This window comes from Macrobrachium nipponense, chromosome 33 (assembly GCF_015104395.2).
Source record: "Macrobrachium nipponense isolate FS-2020 chromosome 33, ASM1510439v2, whole genome shotgun sequence".
Taxonomy (NCBI): domain Eukaryota; kingdom Metazoa; phylum Arthropoda; class Malacostraca; order Decapoda; family Palaemonidae; genus Macrobrachium; species Macrobrachium nipponense.
In genome coordinates this window covers 56126023-56153316 of record NC_087219.1, presented here as the reverse complement: position 1 = coordinate 56153316, position 27294 = coordinate 56126023, and positions in this window count along the sequence as shown.

Below are 27294 nucleotides of genomic sequence, written 5' to 3'. Positions count from 1 at the left end.
CGTCCTCTTCGTTTATTAGAGAGAATTTTAGGGGACACCATTAGCGGAGTATCTTTATTCTGATGCATATGTGCACGGAAAAAGAATAACGAGGTTTCCTGCTTTGATTTAGGAATGCGTGCACGACTCTTCCGATTCGGTGACTACTGTTTTTTTTATATGACCATTTTTTCACATGTTAAAAGGGGAGCGGGTGCAGGAAAACAAGCACATTCGAAGGACAGTAGTTTAATCCAACGTTTCGTAACTCTTTGTCATATCATCAGGGACAACTCTACTTGCTACCACAGCCTTGTTCAAAATCCACTTTATTTTTTGTTTTCTCTCCATCTGGTTTCTGGTATATTTTTTGTATAACCCCTCCTTCTTCACTACTGTCAATCAACCCACACAATCTGCAAAGTCCTTGAGCTTTCCATTGACAGCCTCTTCTATAAAAAAAAAAACTACTATCAAACGAACTCTCAACCAGTGTTGCCATTTTGAGGAATATCGTCTACTAGTGTGGCTTTCTAGTGGACAATCTGGCAAAAACCCACCTCCACGGAATATTCGGCCCACCCAGCCACGGCGCTGAGAAATAAAATTCCTCACTTTGCCTTTTTATACTTTATTATGAAAATAAAGTTATACATACAACTTTTCTTGCTTATTTATACAAATTAATTTTATTGAAATCCTTTATTTTTCTTCGTCAAAAATACTTTATGCTAAGCTAGTGACGTTTTTTTTTTTTACTTCACGGAAAATAATTCTACATCAGAAAATACGCATTCTAACCATTAAATCATAATTAACGTATAAAAATCAGAACTGCGTATAGTAACACTGCTAAAAGTCAATTTTCCATGGCACGCTTCAGTCACAAAAGTCGAATAATGTTATGAAAATACTTTCAATTTTCTCAAGGCATCTTTTTCATTTATAGCGTTACACAAGCATCACCTTCTTTTCTTTCCTTCTACTAAGTATCACCTAGCCTATCGTTTCTGAGGTGATAGTTCCTCGCTGGACGAGTGATTTTTCGCGCTCGGCTGCCAATCCGGTGGTCCGAAGTTCGAATCCCCACTTGGCCAACGCGGAATCAGAGGAATTTATTTCTTGTGATAGAAATTCATTTCTCGATATAGTGTGGTTCGGCTCCCACAATAAGCTGTAGGTCCCGTTGCTACGTGACCAATTGGTTCCTAGCCACATAAAAAAAATATCTAATTACTCAGGCTATCCCTAGGAGAGCTGTTAATCAGCTCAGTGGTCTGGTAAAACTAAGATATAAATAACTTTTCTGAGGTGGCAGCCGAGTAGTTCCCAGAAGGACAATCCATGTTGGATCTCGAACGGAATGAGGATGCACAGCTGAGCGCGATCCCAAAAATCAGCTGCTTCAATGACCTAAGAAATTAATTCAACACCTATACTCTGTTTTTTTTCATCAGTCCATCCGCCTGTGTTGTTTCCGGGCTTTAAATAGTTACGCTATGTGTAAGTTTTAGGTAAATAAAAGGATATCTGGGTGTAAATTTGCAACTGAAAAGTGTTTTAATAATTTACTGTATGCGAATTAAAACCGTTAATATTCGAAATAGGATATTATTTAAAGGTCTGGACGCAGTGTTACTATGCGCAAACACCACAGGCGGATGGACAGATGGAAAAAAAACAGAGTATACTTGTGAGACGACTACTATAAGTCACCGTTACAGCAGAGTGAGAGAAAGACTACAGGAAACTTGAAGTGAGTTTTTATTGCCCTCTCAAAATGTATGCGTTCAGTAAGACTGTGAAACCAGGGATTTCACGACGTGAAATTTCCAGGGAATTTATGAAATCGCCAATTCACACAGGGACATTCTATCACCGAGGGAGTAGTACTAAAAACGGAGAAAAAGTGATTCAGCCAAACTGTTTCGCCGTGATTAGTACTAGCCCCTCGGGGGATCAAATGTGTTTCGCCATGTTTATTACTGGCTCCGCTCGTGATCAATGTTCATAAGTGAATTGGTCATTTCACGAATTCCCTGAAAATTGTCAGGGATTTCGTGAAATCCCTGGTTTGGTCATTTCACGAATTCCCTGAAAATTTTCAGGAATTTCGTGAAATCCCTGGTTTCCCAGTCTTACTGAACACTTACATTTTGAGAGGGCAATAAAAACTCACTCACCAGAAAGGGGAGCCTTCACAAGGCCATCCATCTTCAGCCCACGTGGGTGACACCATTTCATAAGGTATCTAGGACAGCCCGCATAATCCATCCCCACGTCGCTTCTCTGTCGATTCTATCAAAGGGCCTTGTTTAGCCCTTGTATGTAAAGTACGCTTTCTGTCCATTCACTTTTGAAGACCTCATTCGTCAATTATTTCAAAGGGGACACTTGAGCCCTCGACCCTTTTGAAACCTTTTGTGATATTTGTTTTGGTCTTCTACATCAACCCTCCTGCCAACTTTTTCACTTTATCAGTTTTAAGAGAGAGAGAGAGAGAGAGAGAGAGAGAGAGAGAGAGAGAGAGAAGAAAAACATGGAAAGCATACATGTATATGACAGAACTCAGCAAGAGAGAGAGAGAGAGAGAGAGAGAGAGAGAGAGAGAGAGAGAGAGAGAGAGAGAGAGAGAGAGTCAGTATATAAAACACAAATAGCCTATTCTAACGAAAGTTAGTCATCGATACACTAATACAAATGATGAAAACGCGACAAAACATCTTCATAAAACCCACCTGTTTTAGCTCGATGAAAACATAATGGCCATAACACCTAATTTCCTCAAAGGAAAATCCGAGATAGGACCTTCTGCAACATGAACGAAGGAAAAAGACGAGAAGCCTGGCTTACCTTCGGGAAAGTAGGTCGAAGCGAAGGTCGGAAGAGGAACGGAGACCATTGAGGTCCCAGCCATCGTTGCTACAGGCAAGACGAATGTAGTAGCGTCCTGCAAGGCCATCCTGTCGTAGGATTCTAACGCACGGACATAATGGCAATTCCTAACACGGGTCGTCGAGCATAGGAGCCAGGTGCATAGTTCTTGAACGAGGATTAATTTCAGAACTCATCCTTTTATTTTATTTTTCTGCTTTCTAGAGCCCGAGAATTTTATTTCATTAGTTTCCGAGGGAAGGGTCAGTCAGTTCACTTGCGCAGCGCAATTTCACAGATTAAATCAATGTCTCGTTCCATCCGGTTTTCGTTGGGATCACAGTCGTAAACAGCTCAGCAATGGTGTACCTGCATATACAAGCACGTTTAACGAGGCTTCGGGCTGCTGTATATTAAATTAATTTCTGGAGAGACACAGCCACCCTCACTGCAGTCGGGAGAATCCTGCGTCCATTTGCTGGCGAATATAATCCACAAGCATTATGCAGCGTTTCTGTCGAGTCATGGCACAAATACCCACTTATGCAAGAAAACGGTTTCGAAATACTTTATCCGCCATAAAGGTTAACCACTAATTATGTCTTGTGATGGTTCTATTCACAACGCACCTATACACAGAGTCTGCTTTAATTAGTCTCAGCCGAGCCTCATTTAGGCCGTGACTCGTGTTGGCTGAATAGCAGTAATTGCAATCTGCATGAATGTTACGCTTATCAGAAGGGAAGTAATGCAAGCTGGAAATCATTGCAAGAGCTCCATGACATGACGCAAAACCCCTTTTGAAACTTCTGTGACAAAGCGTAATAAAATCTTCACATCAACTAATTCAATTACATCTTAATGACAATATCTCACTTTTTACCGGATGGCGTTTGTATGAGCACAGACAATTAGTACAGAGAATTAGCTAAATTCAAAGCATTTTCTTTTTATTTTCGGGGATTCATATCTATCTACTAACTGGGAAATCTTCGAAGATGTGCAAATTCCACATAAAACACAGAAGCTTACATCTTTGTGTTAATATATTAGCAATACTTTATATTATGGCTTCCGAACACAGACTCTTTATTGATATAGATGTATCTGTCACTATTTTTTTTTTAAATCTCCATCATCCCATAAGATTCTGGTCGGTGAAGGAACCCCTCCATTCGTGGAATCTCCTTTTTCTGTGGAAGAGAAAAGCAGACTGACGTTATCTCAGATTTACACATCTAAATAAACAAAATATAATACGACGAATCAACGTTAAATCGTTAAATATGATCTTTCAACTGACACCGAACAATTTGTGGAATATCTGATAGGCTGGAAGGCGAACAAGTAAAGGCTGTATTCATAACAAAAAAATGAAAGGACATTTAATATCTAAAATTTATCATCGAAGAGAAAATGAGCAAGTTAACAACCGAAAAACAAGAGTAAAAGGATGATATAAGTAAAAATAAACACTACATCACCGGCAAACTGAGGTAACTGGGATAATCAGCATCCCTTCTTTGTTGATTGTTAGTTTCCTCTAAAAGGAAACCATTATTGAGATGCCTATTTGTTGGTCCGTCGGCACTTCTTCTGTCCGCCGTCAGGTCTAAAAAACCACTGAGGCTAGACGGTTGCAAATTGTATATTGATCATCCACCGTCCGGTAGTTTTTATTTTATTTCGTGTTAAAGTTTAGCCATAATCGTTCGTCTGGCAATCACATAGGACAGGCCGCCACCGGGCCGTGGTTAAAGTTTCATGGGCCATGGCTCCTACAGCATTATATGGAGACCACCGAGAGATAGATCTCTTTTTCGATAGCCTTGATTATACGCTGTACAGAAAACTCGACTGCGCCGAAGAACCTTCGGCACTTATATTCAATTCTCTTAACTGTGCCTTAGCCTTGGTGTTAAGAGCTCTCTTGATTGAAAGTGAGGTTAAGGACACTATCCTTTATCAATAAAATCTTTGTTTCACAATGGGGATACCCTTTTTCGAAAGGCTGTCATGCTACTTTATGCTTTTATAGCTGTTATACAAGAATACATGCTCATTAAAGACAACAATAATCAAAAGACCCTTTCAGCGGTTCTCCAACTCGACGATACCAAGGAGTTCCAGATATGACTAGTCCCAGCCGAGGAACTCAGCCAATCAAGAGTTATCATGTCCATACCCGGATACCCAAAACAACGTAGTACATTTAATATTTGCATATTCCTGAACAAAGTAAGTATAAGTAAAAATATAAAATATTTTAAATAATTTTTTACCGCTTTAAATTCAATACAAAGTAAATCTGGTGGAAAGTCACAATTTTTTTTTTTCTGGATTTGAAAATATTAATTTTTTTTTTTATTATGTCGCGGACCCACTAGCGAGCCTTCTCCCTGGATCACCCGGGTTCCGCGGACTCCAGTTTGGGAACCACTACTCTAGGGGTTGTTATATATGACTGCCAGCGGTATTTCAGTCACTCTCCCTAAGTAATGTTCACAGAAATAGCGTCTTTATGCAGGTACTTATTGTGTCTACAAAAGCTTAAACAAAGTAATTCTTACGTACAGTCCATCACCCAAGGACCGTGCATACTCTTGCAGTATCATGCTTTTATATTTATCGCCATTTTCACAATTTTTACAACTTTTCTTCTCGTTTTCTTCATCGACGACACCTATAAAAATATGTATAACAACAACCAACATTATTCATAAGCTAGGATTAATTTGTATCTACACAATTACATTAATATATTATATTATTTATTATTATTATTATTATTATTATTATTATTATTATTATTATTATTGTATATGAGGCCAAAGGAAAATTGTCGACACAAGGAAAACGCCAGAGGCTTAGTGAAGAACTAAGTACAATTCAATGTACAGATGTAATAATACCCGTCAACAGATTGTAATACTATCATTGCATAATCAATAACTATAGCTATAGGTGAGACTGAGTGTATATATATTATATATATATATATATATAAAATATATATATATATATATATTATATATATTATACATATATATATATATATATATATATATATATACATATATATATATATATATATATATATGTAGTATAATATATATGTGTGTGTGTGTGTGTGTGTGTGTATGTATGAGTGTGTATAATGGTAGGTGTGTATATATATAATGGTCTTAAGCTAAACTCTCTCTCGCTGTGTTGTCACTTTCTCCCCCCCAAAAAAGGCTGCTCAGACGTGATTTTCCCTAGGTAGAAAAAAGACACAAATAAATAAATAAATAAATCTAAACGAGGACCGGTCCAAACACGCGCTTGGAAGGACTGCACCAAAAAAAAAAAAAAAAAAAAAAAAAAAAGGAAGAATAGCTTTTGGTAATTCTAACTTCCTAGTTTTGTTGATATAACCTCTCGTTATGAAAAAAGGAACCTAAATTGAATGCGACATCCCATTACCTTTGAAGCCATCTATTACTATTTATTAAAATTTCCCGATGAATCGGTGGCTTACAATCATTTTTCGTAGACTGTGATAGTAGGAGGTTTTGTCTCATTTCTCAGACTACTTTGGCGCCGGCTACAGACACGTAATATTATAATAATATATATTCCAACAGCCGAGGGATGCCTTACCAGATACCTTCATTAGTTTCTTACACCATTAAGGGTACTTCATGAGAACGAGCTGGAGCTTTAGGCCAATGGCCAAGCACCGGGACCTATGCGGTCATTCAGCGATGGAAAGGAAATTGAGAATAGGAGGTCTGAAAGGTGTAACAGGAGGAAAACCTCGCTCTTGCACTATGAAATGATTGTTAAGAGAGGGTGGATAGTCAGATGGAAGAAAGATAATATGAATGGAGGTACAGTAAAATGAATGAAAGGGGTTGCAACTAGGGGACAAAAGGAGGCTACAGAGAACCTTTAGTCATGTCTACAGTGATGTACACGTTGCTGACTCTTGTTTTTTTAATAATTACCGTTTCTTAGCAATATGACTGAATAGGTATCACTACGGGTATAGATAGGGTGACCATACTTCCCCCTTTGAGGGGGACAGTCCCTCTTTTTGACTCTTTATCCCCCCAAAAACTGCGGTCTTGGTTCAGCATTTCTTTTTTTATGTAATTACTACAATTGTCCTTAAAAATTAGAGACTTTTTTTTGTTTAAAATGTCAGCAATAAATAACGTCTGAATAAAAACAATGTTAATGTTAAACCTAACTTCTCATTTCCTGTTATTGGTTATACTTAGTAAAGATCAAGTCAAGCCAAAAATACGCCAAAGAATGATGTAAGAATATTTTCTTTTTAAATAATGGCTGTCATTTTCCTTAAAATTAAAAGAATAATTTTCTGTTTAAAATGTCAGCAATAATGTCTGAATAAAAACACTAATTGATAGACGTTAAAATGTCAGTGATAATGCCTGAATAAAAACACTGATTGATAGACTTTCTCATTTATCATCACCTGTAATTGAATATACTTATATATATAAAACTTCTGAATTTATAACGACTCAAACATAAGTGCAAGTGCGTATGGGCTCACTATATACCGTTGTCCCCCTTTCGCAAATCAAATAAATGGTCACCCTAGGTATACGTATACTAATATCAATTGCATAACTTCCTTTTCACTTAATCAGCCAAATTGATTCGTTCCTTGTCCGGTGGTTTTAATAACTTTCAGCGACTGAGATCACGTCACATGAATTTCGTTTGTGCATTTAACTGTATTCGGTAATCAAGTCCATATACAAACATTCTGCCTGCATATTCATCAACCATTCAGTGAGCAAGTCAAGAGACAAATAGTTTCTCCGTATATTACATTGCATTAAATACTCACTAGGTGACCGCTACTGCTGTCAGGATCAACTCATATTCTATATTGTTGTTGAGCACTTGAATGTGACTTCCCTCTGGGGATCCCTCATTTGTAACAATTTCACGATAATTCTTTTGGTGCACTTAGTTCTGTATTTCTTCATGGTAGAAGAAAAGATATTTATCTTTGCAAAGTGAATTATTTTATTTTATGCTCATTAAACCCTTCCACGTCTGGGTCTCTCGTCCCTGTGTACGCGCTTTGCAGTGCTATGCTTTTTTACTCCTGCTAAAAAGCAGCGAAAATCTACAAATTCGTGCCCCTACGTTGACAATACATACAATACAATCGCATAGAGACGCCCTAAGTATGCAAATGCTATGAAGAGATACGAAAAGCACTGAATTAGAGGATTCCTTTGAGGCATTCCGCTTACGCGCTCTGGCGAGGGGACGTGTCAAGAAGATAAGATTGGAAGACCTAAAATAATTCCTGGAAGCTTCATCTTTCTTGCAACCTGGATATCTGAATCTGCTAGAAAATACCAAAGAGCATCCAAATTCAGCAAAAGTAATATGCATATGTCAATCCAAAGTATATCTTTGTTTTACCAGACCACTGAGTTAATGATTAACAGCTCTCCTGGGGCTGGCCCAAAAGATTAGATATTTTTACGTGGCTAGGAATCAATTTGTCACCAAGCAACGGGACCTGCAGATTATTGTGGGATCCGAACCACATTATATCGAAAAATTAATTTCTATCACCAGAAATAAATTCCTCTGATTTCGCGTTGGCAGAGCCAAGAATCGAACTTCGGAACACTGGATTGGCAGCCGAGCGCGAAAACCACTCGTCAAGCTAACATGGCAAAGGCTGAATAAAGTGTTGAACCAAAAATAATGTCCCCTTTATTCCAATTTGTTTCTCTTGGTGTTGGAGTTAACAAAAATCATCGTTTCCGTCGACTGACTGTATCTTTCGGAAGCAAAAACAGCACCTGTCTCGTCCGGTATTCGCTTGTTGCCGGGTAAGTTCTTGGAAGGTGTTCGACATCATTAAATCTCACTCGCTCAACCTTAGCGTATCCATGGAGAGACCTTCAAAGTGAAAAGATTATGGAAAAAAACACAAAATTGAAGTTTTCTTCAGAGGCCAGAATGAGCCTGCCACATACTTCGATATAACAGACCAAAGGATGAGACGCCCAAGCCCACAAACTCTTCCTTGCCTTCTTCACGCTCGGTTGCTCCTCCGCCCGTACAGCATCATGGCTGCAGGTGGGAATCCCAAAGGGAAATCTCACGGAATAACCCTCGGCCAAACTTCTTAAAATAGCTTCGACGTGTTTTTGGAAAGCGAAGCCGAGGATATCCATGAGGTGTGCGCAACCAAAAGTTATTTCAGCAGCTTAAATGTAAACTGATGAACAGTGGCATTAAGAGCCAACAGCATAATCCCAAAAATAGAACATAATCTATTTTTTTTTTCAGAATTTAAAATATCTCGCTGAAAGTGAAGCTAAAGAGGTAAAGAGTAGTTCGAAAAATGAAAAAACAAATAAAATAGAACGTTGGTTTTCATATTTTTCACGATGGTTTTAATATTTTCCTTTCATCTGATTCAAAAAGATTTTCTAAAAAACATTAAAAAAAAGGGCAGAATTTTTTAACATGACTAAAGAGAGCAAGACGTGGAGATAAAAGAGTCTTAGATGAGAACCTCGAAAGAGGGGAGCTCGTTATCACTGCAGGATAAATCCTCGCTACAATTCACCGCGTAAATCTTTTCGGGGCTGTTGGTTTGCCTGATTCCCCGAAGATATTCGATTCTTATTTCTTTTTGCCAGCTTTCCTCCCTACTTCTGAAAAGGCAAATCCAATGACTCTGCCCACCTTGCATGAATTGGTGAATGGAATGGAATGGGATGGAATGGAATACAGAGTTTAGGCCAAAGGTCAAGCACTGGGGCCTATGAGGTCGTTCATCGCTGGAAAGGAAATTGGTAGAAGGTAGGTTTGAAAGGTGTAACAGGAGGAACACCTCAAAGCAGTTTCGCTATGAAATAATTGTTAGGAGAGGGTGGATAGCAAGATAGTAGAAAGGTAATATGAATGGAGGTACAGGAAAAGGAATTTAAGGGGTTGCAGCTAGGGGCCGAAGGGACGCTGCAAAGAACCTTAAGTAATGCTTACAGTGCACCGCGTCAGGTGCACTGAGGGCCCTAGCCCCTTACGATGCTCAAGCCTTTGTGGGTATATGCAGTGAATATTGGTCCGAGCATCAGATCGGTACGTCACGTCCTTGGGATCGGAACCTGCCGTCGCAATACACTTTCATTGCTGTCATATTCAATGGGATTGGCACACTAAAAATGACAAAAGGATTGTCATTTTCAAATACAACATGGGAGAGCTCTGGACTGATAATCAATTTGAAATGTTATTTTTCAAGAGGGAAGCAGGAAAGACTGTTTTGCAGCCAATCATTCGCCGTAAGAAATACGCTTCCCTGTCCGAGGAATGTCTACCACAAACCACACATGAAGTCTCAATTTGCTCTCTCGCCATTATCCAAATTCTTTACAACAAAGTATGAGTTATTTGTTGCCAAAGTCACATGAATTAGAGATCTGAAAGACTTACTGTTAATGTGCAGCCAACTACCTTAAAAAATGTCTTGAAATCTGAACGGAAGTGTCAAAACATTTCCAGTGACGGCAGAACAAAGAACCAAGAAACCAAATTGCAGCCCTCTAGCCTCAGTAGTTTTTATCTTACTCAAGGTTAAAGTTAGCCACAATCGTGTGTCTGGCAACGATATAGGGCAGGCCACCACCGGGCAGTGGTTAAAGTTTCATGGGCCGTGGCCCATACAGCATTATCGCGAGACCCCGAAAGATGGATCTAATTTTGGTGGCCATGATTATACGCTGCACAGAAAACTCGACTGCCATTTTGTACTTTTTATTGAAGTGGTGACTGCAAAAATTTGAGAGTGATGCCCAAAACCTTTCAAAAGAGGCATAAATCACATAAAATGGAATGAAGCTAAAAAATAAGATTTTCGAATGTGCAAAACATGGGGGAAAATTGGAAATCAAATAATTAATAGAGAAATGAAGAGGAAATTGATACTTAAACAGCTAACAATATACACAATCAAATATAACAGACGTTGACAGAGTACATGGACGCCCAAAGAATGTACAGAAGTATCTCGACCTAAGACTTTACCGAACCATTTACCACTTAATAGTCTTGATTCAAAATTATTTTGAAAAAACGAATTTGTCACTCAGGGGGTTAGTGCTGTCAGTGCACCTCGCGCACGGTGCACTGTAAGCATTACTTAAGGTTCTTTTGCAGCGTTCCTTCGGCCCCTACCTGCAACACCTTCCATTCCTTTTACTGTACTTTTATTAACATGCTTTCTTCCACCTTACTTTCCACACTCTTCTAACGATTGTTTCATAGTGCAACTGCTTTGAGGTTTCACGTTTACCAGTTACATGTAACTTTTACTGTCAATTTTTCTCCTTCCAGAGCTGAATGACCTTATAGGTCCTAACGTTTGGACTTTGGATTACATTCTATATTCTACTAAATTCTATATTCTAACAAGAATTTGGGATTCATTCACATCTCACTTAGATAATCAAACAATGATAATAATAATGACACTAACAGACCGAGTCTATTCGAAAGCAGTATGTGACAAAAAGCCAAAAACATTACAAGAGTTTTAAGTCAGTTACTAAACGCTGGAGTTAGACACCATTTAATCATTCATGTTAAACAGAATCGTAAAGTCTTTCAAACTTACGATCTAGTCATCAAAGCTGATTAGTCTTCAAAATAATTATTTTTTTAAAAATATGCTTTGCTACCATAGTTTATTTATATATATATATATATATATATATATATATATATATATATATATATATATATATATATATATATATATATATATATATATATATATGTATGTATAAAGGCAACCTCAATGAAGGAAAGTGAAACAACGGGAGTGGTTGCTTAGTAAGCCTTTATACATTATATATAAATAAATAAATATATATATATATATATATATATATATATATATATATATATATATCTATCTATATATATATAGATAGATAGATAGATAAATAGTTTGTGTGTGTACAAAGGGTTCGGTTTAGGTGCGGAAGATAATTACTCACCTTCGTTTGCTATTGGATTTTCTTGGTTTTTTTCTTTGTTGGATTTGAATCTTCTAATTTAACTTAGAAATATTTTCATCGTGATGTCTTCCATGATCAAAATACACCCTAAACTACCATACTACCTGTTTAAGGTCAGGAAGTTTCTCTCAATTACAACCAAAAGAGAAAATTCAATATTTTGTTATTACCATAGTAATGAGCTCTAAAGTTATTCTGATTTTTGGATAAGACGCATCCTACATATATATATATATATATATATATATATATATATATATATATATATATATATATATATATATATATATATATATATATATATATATATATATATATATATATATGGTGTTTTTTTACGTTGCATGGAGCTAGCGGTTATTCAGCAACAGGACCAACGGCTTTTACGTGACTTCCGAATCACGTCGAGAGTGAACCTCTATCACCAGAAATACACATCTCTCACCCTCAGTGGAATGTCCGAGAATCGAACTCGCGGGCTACCGAGGTGGCAGGCCAACACCATACCGACCATGCCATTAGGGCGCTCAAGAAGCTTCCTGTGATACCCTGAAGATATTCTCTCTCCTGATGAAAAAGCAGATTTTTCCTGCGGGTAATTGAGTTGTTTTGAAACCTGCTCTTCAGGTTTTTTCAGCCAAATGAATAGATTCGCTTTCAATATTCACAACTTTGTCAAAAAAGTCGTCATTACTGGGCTTCCTTTCCATCGCTGGAAATGTATCATTTCCTTTCAGTTTATATAAAAAAAAACATCATAAAATTCCATTCTGCTCATGATACGAAACTACTTTTGTTTGTTGCATGTCTCCGATGGTAGTGGCTTTTATTGAAGCATCGCGAGAGAGAGAGAGAGAGAGATAGACGAGAGAGGAGAGAGAGAGAGAAGGGGTCAGTTTACTTTACAAACACCTAGTAAAGCACTCAAGAGCTTCTTGCATATTGGAATAGATTCTGGAAGATTTCAGTTTATTTTTCCACCCTGAACGGAATGTGGGATTTCGAGAGCCCTTTGGAAAATGCTCAATTCGTTATAATCATGTTTTCCCTAACAAAAGAGACAATCTAATTTTTGCTTCAATTAATACTGTTTGAAAAGGCAATCATTTTTACTCCCTGGGCGTACCAGTTAGTTAATTTTTTTTTCTTTTTTTAATTGCGTCTTGAAAAATCATAAACCATTGTCAGTATTAGATTTCCCTTTGCCTCGAAATGCCTATCTCTTACTTCCGTGTGTGTGTGTGTGTGTGTGTGTGTGTGTGTGTGTGCGCGCGCGACCCAGATTCTTGCAACAAGATCTTTTTCGAATTATATTCATTCGGTCAGATATTGCGTTTTTTTAAACTTACCCACGTCACTGAAAATTCTACTCAACATGAAAAGAGAAACTACACGGTTGACTTTCTCTCTCTCTCTCTCTCTCTCTCTCTCTCTCGCAATTAATCAACGTTACCAAGTTTGCAACAGCGAGGATTCGAAAAATGAAAATAGCTGGACGTGTTGTGAAAAAAAGATCCCTTATTTCTCCAAAAAATACAAGGTGCAATTCCTGGGATATGTAACTAACAGATAACTGGTTAAACAGAAACTTTCATAGATAAATATAATAGTTATCTCTGCTGAATCTCCTCGAAATGAATAGTTTTTTTTTTTTATTTTTTTTTGCAAGCAATAAGAGCAATTTACGTATAATAACTACTCAGATGATTATTGTACGTTTCATTAAGCACCATCTTCGTTATTTCTTGCTACTTTTATCCTCCTTTGTTTGTTTGTATGGTGTTTTTACGTTGCATGGAACCAGTGGTTATTCAGCAACGGGACCAACGGCTTTACGTGACTTCCGAACCACGCCGAGAGTGAACTTCTATCACCAGAAATACACATCTCTCACCCCTCAGTGGAATGCAAGCGAATCGAACTCGCGCCCACCGAGGTGACAGGCAAAGACCATACCAACCACGCCACTGAGGCGCTTTCTTATCCTCCTTAGAAAACCAACGAAATTCAATAACTTCCATTGTCACAGTTCATGTCGCTGTCTTCACGGGAGGTTTTGAGATTCGCTTTACAATTTTGAGGTCTTTCGTTCTCTGTAAAAGACAACTATTGAGATTTATTTTTGTCTGTCCGTCCGCACTTTTTCTGTCCGCCCTCAGATCTTCTAAACTACTGAGAATAGAGTGCTGCATTTTGTTATGTTAAACATATACCTTTCTATCATCAAACAAATCTAATTGCAGCCCTCTAGCCTCAGTAGTTTTGATTCTATTTAAGGTAAAACTAGCCATGATCGTCCGTCTGGAACCGATATAGGTGCCAAGGATACAGGCCACAGCCGGGCCGCGGCTGAGTTTCATGGGCCGTGGCGGATTTTTGACTTGTTTGTCAAAGACCTGATGGAATTTCATTTTCACTTTTCATGGGTTTTGAATTTCCAAACCAGAAAATTCACTGTTTTACGCATTCGTTAAATATATTCTATTAAATTTCTATTGATTTCTAAACTAATCTACTCGTTAAATATATTCTATTAAATTTCTATTGATTTCTAAACTAATCTATTCGTTAAATATATTCTATTAAATTTCTATTGATTTCTAAAGTAATCTATTCGTGAATTTATTATTTTTCTATTAAATTTCTATTGATTTCTAAACTAATCTATTCGTGAAATATATTCTATTTCTATGTTTATTTCTAAGTAAATCTCTATTCGTGAAATATATTCTATTAAATTTCTATTGATTTCTAAACTAATCTATTCGTGAAATATATTCTATTAAATCTCTATTGATTTCTAACTAATCTATTCGTGAAATATATTCTATTAGTCTCTATTGATTTCTAAACTAATCTTCGTGAATATATTTCTATTAAAATCTATTGATTTCTAAACTAATCTATTCGTGAAATATATTCTATTAAATCTCTATTGATTTCTAAACTAATCTATTCGTGAAATATATTCTATTAAATTTCTATTGATTTCTAAACTATTCGTGAAATATATTCTATTAATTTCTATTGATTTCTAAAGTAATCTATTCGTTAAATACTTTATTAAATTTGTATTGATTTCTAAACTAATCTTAACTATGAAGTCACAGTTCACAAAGGAAATCACTTGGAAGCAAAAACAGAAGATATATAAAATCATGAAAACTTGTTGGAAGCGATTGAAAAAAAAAAAAAAAAAAAAAAAAAAAAAAATCGGCCTCTAAGTGAAAATATTAATTTTATTGTAAAGACATAATTCTGACAACACTACCCGGGTTAAGTTGAGTTGAATATAAAATTTAGACCAAAGGCCAAGCACTGGGACCTATGAGGTCATTCAGCGCTGAAATGGAAATTGACAGTAGAAGGTCTGAAAGGTGTAACAGGAGGAAGACCTCAAAGCAGTTGCTCTGTGATTCAAGTGTTAGGAGAGGGTGGAAAGTAAGATGAAAAAGAAAATAGGAAAGGAGGTACAGTAAAAGGATCGAAAGTGGTTGCAGCTAGGGGCCGAAGGCATGCTGCAAAGAATCTTAAGTAATGAGCCTACCGATGGCACTACCCGGAGAGAATCAGGTTTTGGAAAAAAAAAAAAAAAAAAAAAAAACGAGACTGAACAACCTTCCCTCAGGAGACAGGGAATCCCGAATTCATTCTTCTCGGAAATTTCTGTAAACAAAGTTTCACGTTGGCCGAGTGCATTTTGCGCTCGGCTATCAATCCGGTGGTCGGAATTTCGATTCTCGGCTCGGCCAACGCGGAACCAGAGGAATTTATTTCTGGTGATAGAAATTCATTTCGCGATACAATGTGGTTCGGATCCCACAATAAGCTGTAGGTCCCGTTGCTAGGTAACCAACTGGTTCCTAGTCACGTAAAAATATATCTAATCCTTCGGGCCAGCCTAGGGAGAGCTGTAAATCAGCTCAGTGGTCTGGTTAAAACCAAGATATACTTCTGTAAACCAGTTTCTCGGCTTTCTTACAAACTGTAATGAACGTAAAAGAAGGGAGATTTACATCGACAATTTATGATCTTCATTATATCAAAACGAGCTTGATGGCGCGCGCTACGCTTTGCTGGAACCTGGCAATGCCTGTCATGTCCCCCTACCCTCCCGATCCCATACCTACCCCACCCCACCTGGGGTGGACAAACAGGTTTTTAAGAGGGGTGAATGCATCATGTCTCTCCTACCCTCTCAATACCATTCCTACTGGCTTCCACCCTGGGTGGACAAACAGGTTTGCAGGAGGAGGGGGAATGTATCCTGTCTCTCCTACCCTATCAATCCCACAATTACCCTACCTCACCTGGGATGGACAAACAGGTTTGCAGGAGGAGAGTGAATGTGTCATGTCTCTCCTACCCTCTCGATCCCATAATTACCCTACCTCACCTGGGGTGGACAAACAGGTTTGCAGGAGGAGAGGGGGAATGTATCATGTCTCTCATACCCTCTCGATCCCACAATTACCCTACCTCACCTGGGGTGGACAAACAGGTTTGCAGGAGGAGGGTGAATGTGACATATCTCTCCTACCCTCCCGATCCCCTACCTATCCACCCCCACCCGAGGCGGACAAACATGATAGATCCACTCGAATTTTATTATTATAGAATATACGATCTATCAAAAAAAAACTCAAATCTCTAAGAGAGAATTAACTGTAAAAGGTGTTGTGGGTAAAGCGCCAAAACTGCAAAATTTCACCCAATTTGGCTGTTCTCCAAAAATAACGTCAATGGCTTCATTATTTGTGGAATAGCACCATACACTGTATTCTCAGCTAATGAATCTCTATGCATGTATTTCCTTTGTCAACACAATAATTAATCAAACCTTGGTTTCATTAATTAGAATTGTAAACAAGTTGAAATACAAACTATAACTGATTAACTTAAGGTAGATTCTCGGATGAGCCTTATTCTTACGAGACGTTTGTTTGGTGGCCGCTGATTGGCTGGTACCGGGAGGTAGGCAGCTCCCAGCCAATCAGCGGCCGCCAAACTAACGTCTCGTAGGCATAGGGATCATCCAAGAATCTACCTTAAGTGAACCAGTTATACTTGCCGGCGAAAATCTAACATATGCAGATTTTATAATTAAAAAATGTTGCCCGAAACACGATTGCTACTACGTTTTCCATCCCCCCTTTCCTCTTCTCTCCCCTTACCTCTTCCCCTTTCCTCTTCCATTCCCCTTCCCTCTTCCATTCCCCTTCCCCTCCAAATGAGCAACCCTCTCAACGGCCCCCGGGTGGTCTAGTAACCTAATAAATCTCCATTGGAATGAGGTTGACAGACGTGAAATAAAGTGACGACATAAAAGATTTTTTTTCACTGTTCGCTTTACAATAAAAAAAAATCAACTCTTCCTGTGGCCATTTTAGTTTTCCGTCAAATAAAACTATTGAGATGGCTTTTTGTCTGTCCGTCTGCACTTTTTCTGTCCGCCATCAATCTTAAAAACTACTGAGGCTAGAGGGCTGCAAATCGGTATGTTGATCATCCACCCTCCATCCATCAAACATGCTAAATTGCAGCACTTTAGCCTCAGCTGTTTTGATTTTATTTAAGGTTAAAGTTACCCATGATCGTGCATCCCTCAACGATATAGGACAGACCACCAATGGCCCATGTTTAAGGTTTCATGGGCCGCTGCTCATACAGCATTATACCGAGACCACGAAAGATAGAGATATTTTCGATAGTATGATTTTCCTGATCATTTTTTGCTTCTACTGAAGAGACATAATCTTAAAAGCCAATGTTAGTACTAGAGTCGTAGCAAAGCATAATCAAGACCATGGTTTTATACCATTAGATATTTGCTCCAAACCTATAACTAAGAGCCTCAGTGGCGTGGTCGGTAAGGTGTTGGCGTAACACCTCGGTGGCCGCGAGTTCGATTCTTAAGCATTCCATTGATGGGTCAGAAATGTGTATTTCTGGTGATAGAAGTTCACACTCAACGTGGTTCGGAAGTCACGTAAAGCCGTTGGTCCCGTTGCTGAATAACCACTGGTTTCATGCAACGTAAAAACACCAAACAAACAAACATTCTGCGCAGAGTTTTCTGCCGGTCTCTCTTAGGTAGCTTCTATCTTTGGAAACTGTCCGACATAGTTTCAGCAAGGGAAAGCTACTATTAACATCGCTGGACTTCTCTCAGTGACAGAAAATGCATAATACATGAAACAGCAATCCAAAGGGAAGCACAACAGTCATTAAAGGCCACAGCTGGAAGCCACTAAACGAATGCCTCATACATATACATTATTTATATAAGATGCATACGTGCAAGTGTATTCACAAAAACACACAACATACACGTGAAATTTTATATCATAAATCGTGACTTTTTTTTATGTTCACCAATATTATGCTTCAAACATTGTTTGTAATCCAACTCGCACTGCTTCGGGAATAACACCGAAGGGGAATTATAATTTATAAACGACTCGGTAATAAAGCTTTTGCCAATTCTAATCCCTTTTGGCGATATTCCCCTTAGCACAGAGATTTGGATATCAAACGACACTTAACTTGAAGTTTTGGGGAACGCACCCAGACTCATATGTACACACACACACAGACAATATATATATCTCGAGCTACAATGTCCTTTAATATCTAATTCGCTCTACCTGGAATTTAATAAATTTTCATATATGCTTAACCGAAGGGGGAATTTTTCTCGATAATAGACTTGCCTGGACCGGGGCGCGAACCCACGGAGCCTTTCAAATCCAGGATCGTCAGTGAAGCTTTACCTACTACACCAACGCAAGAGGTGTAGTAGGTATATATATATATATATATATATATATATATATATATATATATATATATATATATATGTATATATATATATATATATATGTATATATATATATATCTATATAATATATATATATATAATAGTGTGTGTGTTAGGAACATTTGTTTACAGAGGTAGTACTAATCACGGTGAAACAGTGGTTCATCTACACTGGTTCGCCGTCTTTGGTACTAGTCCCTTGGGGGTCAAATGTGTTTTGCCGTGTTTAGTACTAGCCCCTGGGGAATCAAATGCACTTAGGGACATTTGATCCCCCACAGGCTAGTACTAAACATAGCGAAATACATTTGACTCCCTAGGGGCTAGTAATACACACGGCGAAACAGTGTAGATGAATAGTTGTTTCACGGTGTTTAGTACTAGCTATCGGGGTTTTAATGTTCCTAAGCGAACTGGGAATATAACATAATCCCTACGGATTTCGTGAAACCCCGAATTTCACATATTCCCAGTAACATATATATATATAATTATATAATATATATATATATATACTAATAAATAAATATATAATATAATAATATTATATATATTATTATATATATATTATAGTCCATATATCATATATCATAGTTTACTTATATATTATGTTATATTATATATTATATATACATAATAAATATATATATATATATATATATATATATATATATATATATATTATATATATATATATATATATATATATATATATATATATATATATATATGAAGTATTTAGGGTTAGCTCCAAAATATAAAAGAAGACAACAGTCGTCGCTACATTCATACTTTAACTGCTGAGTAGAGAATAAACTTCCTTTGTAAAAAAATTCTACATACTAAAGCCCTTCCTTTCTAATAACTCTACCACATCATCCATCGATCACTTTCCTAACTTCTTCCTCGAAACGCTTCGTAATTTCACTAGCATATCATACCCCATGTTTCCACATAAACAAAACACCTATATGTTAACATTTCCTCAATATGCACAATCTCCAAGTTTCTCTCACTTTCTACACTACTGATACTGCACACACACAATCTTTATATATATATATATATATATATATATATATATATATATATATATATATATATATATATATATATATATATATATATATATATATATATATATATATATATATATAATACCCTCTACTTCCCATATGTAGGTACTATGTCAGTGTGATGCATTCCATCCCCATTTGATGGTTTTAAGTGTATGAAATCATTAAATCATTCCACTAAATGCATCAACGATTCCCGACCGTACTCCGATTAATGAAATGGCTGAGTGTTCATCAATAATGACTTGTCTCTCATTACTGTCTGCCCCTGTAATACACCACCTCGCGAGTCATCCCATGCAATAATTAGCGTTCGGTGACTGACCGAAGTCCACCGGTTCTATCACGAACCGCCACCGACCGACTTAACCGAATTACTGGAGGACAACAAGTGCTTCCTTGTTTGCAGTGACCACAACGTGAAAGACCAAACAGAATGCGCATAATGGAGTGGGATGCTCAGGGAGCAAGAGCCAGTGCTCTGTGTGAGGACAGTTTAATCTAATCATAACGCCAATCTACGTCCGGGTTCTAACCGGAATATACTATACGTTCAGTGAGCTGGGAGCAACGATATTCCAAAGGTGTCACTATTCTTCGTTCAGGACAAATTGTCGATTAGATTTCTAGTTGTATGCGATAGTCACAAGCTTCTTTTTCATGATTTGAATACCATACCTCTTTCTCTCAGATCCATGTGGAATTTATTTTGATACTGGAAAATAAACAGAGGCCTACTCATATATTATTATACAATACAGTGTTGGAATGACATACATACTTGACTTCCCTTCATGGTCGACCAAATGAAAGGGCCACGACGAAAACGAAAAAAGGACCCTTTCATCTAGATTATATACATATATACATACATACATACATACATACATACTACATACGTACATACATACAATACATTACATACATATATATATATATATCTATATATATATATTATGTATGCCTATATATACACATTATATATGTGTGTATACACGTTATATAGATACATAATGCTGGAAAACTAAAAGCTATGATTCCAACACAGCAAAATCTCGAGAATAATTATCAATGGATCTGTTTCTTTGGACGTCTGAAACGAAGCAACTCACAAATCATGATTCTGTTATAGGAACTCGTTCTATGACGTTGGTGGATTTAGTCTATAACGACCAACCGTGCCAGTATTCCTTTTCACAAAATATCATATATTCTGACAAATTATTTTTCGTTATACTGCGATGTTGCTAATTATCAGTACGCTGAGTTTTATCGTGCTGCTCTCAGCATTTCGGCTTTGAGTTCAAAAGGCTTTTTGTATTCTGAATGATGACTTCCCTCCATTTCATAGCCACAAGGAACCCCTCAGTGGCGTGGTCGGTTTGGTCTTGTCCTGCCACCTTGGTGGCCGCGAGTTCAATTCTCGGGCATTCCATTGAGGTGTGAGAGATGTGTATTTCTGGTGATGGAAGTTCACTCTCGACGTGGTTCGGAAGTCACGCAAAGCCGTTGGTCCCGTTGCCGAATAACCACTGGTTCCATGCAACGTAAAAACACCATACAAACAAACAAACATGACCAAAAGACAAACACTCACTAGTAATGTAAATGGCTTAACCAGAATGGCTAGTTTTTAAATCTTTACATTCAAACTTTGTACAGAAAGTTTCAAAAATGACGTCACAGCTTCAAGGACTTTCCAAAAGGAAGGAGACAGGGAGAAAATATTCATTAAAACTTTCCTTGTTTTCACAGACAAGATATTTAAGTCTCGCCATTTCTCTGCCCTATGGCCAGCTGGATTCCTCTGCATCGTTGCCAGACTTTCGTCAAGGAAGAGAGGATCATGACATTCAATTAGAGGGATGCATTCGGAAACGCCTCTCCAACTCACTCGGTTCGTTGAAAGGGAATCCGTTTTGCCAGAATTATTACTCTCATCCAGTTTACATTGACTGCGTTGCATATACATTTTTCTTTTGTTAATTCAATACAAAATTTTGCTACAGAATCTAAAAAGGAGTAGATCCAACATAAAATAAGAAAAAAAAGAACAAACTTAAAATAAAAAAAAATACAAGTAAAATTTTATTTTCTGTACAGTGTATAATTCTGTACGAAACTCTCAGTCATGGCTTATGAAACTCTCATCCGAAGCCCATGAAACTTTCACTCACGACCTAGTGGTCGCCTGTGTTGTTGGTACCTATAGCCCTGCCTGACGCGCGATCATGGCTGACTTTAACTTTAAATTTTAAAAGATGAAAACTAATGAGGCTAGAGAGCTGCAATTCGCTTTCTTTGATGAGTGGAGTGTGGACGATCAACCTACCAATTTGCAGCCCTCTATCCTCAGTAGTTTTTAAGATCTGGGGGAGTTCAGAAGTGCACACGGACAGTCATATCAATAGATTTCTTTTACAGAAAACTAAAAATCAACATAAAAAAATGTGTTAAATTTAGAACAGGACAACTAGCAGTTGTTTTTCGGAAGAAATATTCAGTAAAACTAAACCTTAAATTCTGCACACATCATTACCAGCAATATACGACTATACTTCTGGACATGAGAGTTCTCATAAGAGCGCTCGTAAGGTCCTACATGGACTCTTCTCTTTTTTTCAGGCAAATGTTGCTCTCTTGCCGCTCACAGAGTCGCTGACTAGACGGTTACATTACGATACTTAAGACCAATGAGAGTCTACAACATTCTTTATTTTAATAACAATGAAGACAACAACAATGCGAGTGCACATTTTCTCACCATAAGCGTGGTTACAAGCGTCAATCATATTTTTCCTTCCAACCAATATCATAGGAATGTTTATATCCGCGTATTCTATCACGTCACTATCAATACGATTAATCTGAATCAGAGTTATCGGTATCCTCTAGTATCATAAAATCCGAATGGATCTTTCTTGTTTGTCTGCCCCGGGTGGGGGGCCGGGTAAGTAAGGGAAGGGATCGGGATGGTAGGGGAGACGTGACACATCTACCCTCTTCACCAAAACCTGTTTGTCCACCCCGGGTGGGGGCGGGGTATGTAGGGGATCAAGAAGGTATGGGAGACAAGACACATCCACTTTCCTTATCTAAACCTGTTTGTCCGCCCCTGGGTAGGGGCGGGGAAGGTAGGGGATTGGGAGGGTAGGGGAGACATGATAGGCAGCGCCGGGTTCCAGCTTAGTATAGCACGCACCATCAAGCTCGTACTGCTAACATTCTTGGTCTTTCATCTTGTGATCTTATCTTACTGCTAGTAAGAATGGCATCAGTGGGAAGATGTTCAGTGCAAAGATATGCCTAAATCAGGAGGACAATGCAATGCAATAAATGACAATAATTCTCTACAGGGTAATTGGGGCGATTCCCTGTACAAAGACAGTCATTTGAAAAGAATAGTCTCCCATCTTAGCTGTACTCGATAATCATTACATATAGAGGTTCCTGAACTGTACATGATAAGTGAATCTAAATGAACGAGTTGCTGATTAGACATAGGTGTTGTTTCACTGTGGCACCATCCTGAATTGTTTTCGCGATTTGTATACATGAAGTCTCATGACTACATACTAAGCAGGCAACCGTTTTTAGAAGAGGAGTAGACAAGCGTCAAATAGTAACTCCCCTGGAGTAGTACGATGCTCAAGTCAATGAAACAAAGTGATCATTGTTTCTTAAACGCTCAATTGACCAATTGTATTTTCAGAACAGAGCAGAATATGGTATACAGAATTTAGGCCAAAGGCCAAGCGCTGAAATTGACAGTCAAAAGTTTGAAAGATGTAACAGGAAGAAGACCTCACAGTTCCACTATGAATCAACTATTTGGAGAGGGTGGAAAGTAAGTTGGAAGAAAGAGAATATGAAAGGAGGTACAGTAAGAGGAATGAAAAGGGTTGCAGTTAGTGACCGAAGGGACACTGCAAAGAATCTTTAGTAATGCCTACACTGTATAGCATGAGGTGCACTGACAGCGCTATCTCCCAACTGAGAATTGTAAAATACATTACGAAGGCAAAGAGCAGGTGCCGATATAAAACATTTTTCATGGGGACAGAATCGTTTGTTTGAATGTCTAGCTGGCAACCGATTATAACCAGGTTATGTGGAGCTCATTGAGATTGAAATGAATTTTCAAATGCGCTGTTGACACTTGTCTATGCTGTAAAACATTTTAATTTCCATTTCGATTACGATAATTTTGATCGATTTACAGGTGTGGTGTGTTTAGTTCTAATGAAGCTAACTTATCAAGGGAAGGGCAACGATCTACTAGATTCTTTAATAATAATAATAATAATAATAATAATAATAATAATAATAATAATAATAATAATAATAATAATAATAATAATAATATAAAATATTTCACATCATTAGGCCAATATTAATAATAATAATAATAATAATAATAATAATAATAATAATAATAATAATAATAAATATGTGGCGCCGTGGAGGAGTGGGTTGGGTCCTCTATGGACTTAAGTCAAGTTAAGCAACATTGGGGCTGGTCAGTCGTTGGATGGGTGACCGCTCTCCTCGGCGTTGATTCCTTGGGAAAGGATCTTTACCATAATTTCCTCAGTCTACTCAGCTGTAAATGAGTACCTATCCCTGATGGGGTAGGGTCCAGCTATGGGTTAAATAGCAAAACTCAGCAATGATGGAAAGAAATGAAGGTATAAACGACAACGACGTAAATGGAACCTCTGGCAACAGAGGAGCTTCGTCCGGCAACCAGGTATTCAACCCAATTGAAGGGGAAGACGGTCAGGTACTTGGAGGTCGTCATCCAGCAACTGATCACCACAACGAAAGTAATCAACAGCATGAGATTGGAGCTACAGAAGCAAAAAGGAAGAAATGGACAAGAGAAGAAAATAAGGAAATATGGAGATGCTACATCAGAAGCAACCCGACGGAGAGAGGATATAGAAGAAGATTGGTCAACATCTGGAATGAGAGGAATAACACCCCCCAAACAGAGCAGAGGCTGGCAGACCAAGTAAGACACATAAAGAAAAACAACTGGCTCTCCCCAACAGAAAGAGAAGAACTGGAAAGGGAAATGTCACACGACAACGAATTACACGAAGACGAACTGAGAGACGATGCCACAGAAGACGACAGGGAGGACGAGGTATCAAACAACGATACACGAAGAAACACCGACAAAGTAACAGAGAGGACGGAATGGATAGAAAAGATTAGATACAGAGAGAACAAAGATCCCCTCCATGAAAACCTACAACACCAAGGGAGAAAACAAGTGAGGTCAATGAAATAATGGGCATAATACACACCACCAGTATCACAGAAACAAATAACTTGGTATATGCAGGAGCAAGATTAGTAGCAGAACTGATGGGGATTCGAACACCAACACCACCAGCACAACCAACCCAACAGAAACCAAAATAGCATCCTCCTTGGAAAAGGCGCCTGGAAAAGCAAATCATGGTGATGAGATCTGACTTGAGTAAACTGAAAGAGATGGCAGAAAAAAGGCTAAGAAGCAAGAAAACAAGGGAGGAACTCAACGAGAAATACAAAGTACAAGAGAGGGACTAAAAAAACAACACAATAGAAGATGTAAAACAGAGGCTTAAGGGTACCATAGCACATAAGATCCAACGGTACATGAACAGGAATAAGGGATACCAACAGAACAAACTATTCGGAACCAACCAGAAAAGACTATACAGCCAACTAAGAGGGGAAGACAACCACCCAGAAATTCCTGAAGCCGAACAAAGTAAGAGGCTCTGGGAAAACATATGGAGTAATCCGGTATCACACAACAAACATGCAACATGGCTCCAGGAAGTCAAGGAAGAAGAAACAGGGAGAATAAAACAAAGATTCACAGAGATCACGACAGACACAGTCAGACACCAACTAAAGAAAATGCCAAACTGGAAAGCCCCAAGTCCCGATGAAGTCCATGGATACTGGCTCAAAAACTTCAAGGCCCTACACCCACGAATAGCAGAACAACTCCAGCATTGTATCTCAAATCACCATGTACCCAAATGGATGACCACAGGAAGAACATCCTTAGTACAAAAAGACAAGAGTAAGGGAAATATAGCTAGTAACTACAGGCCTATCACCTGCCTACCAATAATGTGGAAGTTACTAACAGGTATCATCAGTGAAAGGTTATACAATTACCTAGAGGAGACAAACACCATCCCCCACCAACAGAAAGGCTGCAGAAGGAAGTGTAGGGGCACAAAAGACCAGCTCCTGATAGACAAAATGGTAATGAAGAACAGTAGGAGAAGGAAAACCAACCTAAGCATGGCATGGATAGACTATAAGAAAGCCTTCGACATGATACCACACACATGGCTAATAGAATGCCTGAAAATATATGGGGCAGAGGAAAACACCATCAGCTTCCTCAAAAATACAATGCGCAACTGGAATACAATACTTACAAGCTCTGGAATAAGACTAGCAGAGGTTAATATCAGGAGAGGGATCTTCCAGGGAGACTCACTGTCCCCACTACTCTTCGTAGTAGCCATGATTCCCATGACAAAAGTACTACAGAAGATGGATGCCGGGTACCAACTCAAGAAAAGAGGCAACAGAATCAACCATCTGATGTTCATGGACGACATCAAGGAAATAGATACCCTAATCCAGACTGTAAGGATTGTATCTGGGGACATCAGGATGGAGTTTGGAATAGAAAAATGCGCCTTAGCCAACATGCAAAAAGGCAAAGTAACGAGAACTGAAGGGATAAAGCTACCAGATGGGAGCAACATCAAACACATAGATGAGACAGGATACAAATACCTGGGAATAATGGAAGGAGGGGATATAAAACACCAAGAGATGAAGGACACGATCAGGAAAGAATATATGCAGAGCCTCAAGGCGATACTCAAGTCAAAACTCAACGCCGGAAATATGATAAAAGCCGTAAACATATGGGCAGTGCCAGTAATCAGATACAGCGCAGGAATAGTGGAATGGACGAAGGCAGAACTCCGCAGCATAGATCAGAAAACCAGGAAACATATGACAATACACAAAGCACTACACCCAAGAGCAAATACGGACAGACTATACATAACACGAAAGAAAGGAGGGAGAGGGACTACTAAGTATAGAGGACTGCGTCAACACCGAGAACAGAGCACTGGGGCAATATCTGAAAACCAGTGAAGACGAGTGGCTAAAGAGTGCAATGGGAAGAAGGACTAATAAAAGTAGACGAAGACCCAGAAATATACAGAGACAGGAGAATGACAGACAGAACAGAGGACTGGCACAACAAACCAATGCACGGACAATACATGAGACAGACTAAAGAACTAGCCAGCGATGACACATGGCAATGGCTACAGAGGGGAGAGCTAAAGAAGGAAACTGAAGGAATGATAACAGCGGCACAAGATCAGGCCCTAAGAACCAGATATGTTCAAAGAACGATAGATGGAAATAA